Source organism: Rhipicephalus sanguineus, chromosome 6 (genome assembly GCF_013339695.2).
Source record: "Rhipicephalus sanguineus isolate Rsan-2018 chromosome 6, BIME_Rsan_1.4, whole genome shotgun sequence".
In the NCBI taxonomy this organism is placed as follows: Eukaryota; Metazoa; Arthropoda; class Arachnida; order Ixodida; family Ixodidae; genus Rhipicephalus; species Rhipicephalus sanguineus.
The window spans coordinates 8,658,855-8,660,206 of record NC_051181.1 but is presented as its reverse complement, the minus strand read 5'-3'; positions in this window follow the sequence as shown (position 1 = coordinate 8,660,206).

Genomic DNA, 1,352 nt, shown 5'->3' with positions numbered 1-1,352 from the left:
ACACAAGGCTACATTGGCACATTCCATTTGTAAACAAAAACCACAAGAAACAAAGTCAAGGCACAGTGCTGCTGCCAGCAAAAAACTTAAAGTAGCAGGCGAAATTTCTCCTGGTGCCTTTCTAGAACATGATTATGTAAAATTGGATTTCTAGTGCAGCCCTTCTGCACCCATTTCCTATCCAATTTTTAGATGTGTTTGCACTATTTCTTTTTTTATGTATATATGTACTGATTTTTATGTAGGTATATATTATATAGTGTATTTATAATTTCTGCTAATGGTTGTATGGAATTGCATTGACTACTTTTGCTCCTGCTAGCGTTACTTTTTGTATTTATACAAGTTTAACCGAATAACTTTTTTTTGAAGCCTGTGTGTGCCCCTATAAGCATGAGTATTACAACCAGAGGTTCTGGATGCTTTAGTATTGGAAATTGCCACACCTTCCCAAAATGCACTGGAAAACCCTGCTCGTTCTGCTTTCTTTCCTGTTTGCTTGACTGTTTGGAAGGCAATCAAACATCCAGCCTCCCAAAAAAATGCCAAAATTTATACAATACTGACTGGTTTAACACTGAAGCAGTCTTTATAAACAGTAACAGTGTGATTAATTCACAATGAACGTTGCAAAAATAGGTTAATAAAAAATGTGGGGGTTTTATGTCCAAAAACCATGATACGAATACGAGGCATGCAGTAGTGGAGCACTTCAGATATTTTTGAGCACCTGGGTTTTTTAACATGCACCTAATCTAAGCAGATGGGCCTTAAGCATTGCATTCCATTGATATGCAGCCGGGATTCAATCCCACTACGTTCGGGCCAGCAGTTGAGCACCGTAACCACTAGACCACTGCGACGGGCCACGAAGGTGAAGCATGCATGAATTCAGGTGCTGACCAAGTCCAAAAGATTTTCAGCACCCGGGGGCTCTATCACTTTTCAATTACAAACCCCTGGTCATGACTGTTGTGCCACTGCAAAGAACTGATGGTGTCAGCTATTCACAGGCATACAAGATACATTGATGAAGTGCTCAGCTCTGTGAGGATTCCAGAGGGGTGTGTGCAGAAGCTGCGACCTCGGTTGACATGCATGTTAGTTTGAAATAGAAGCATGCATCCATACTCACTGAAACTATTCACAACATACTGTTTGGTGTAGAGCAACTAAACTCTGACATTCCACTTCCTGACAACCAACGAATGACAAGCGATGCAGTTCTAGTTGGTGACACATCATGATGAAACTGCAGCGTTCCCCATCTGCAATTTAAGTACTGCTCAGAAAATCTTCTGACATTGTGATGGATCCACATGATACCTGGTAGAAAAATAATAGGGAAGCTG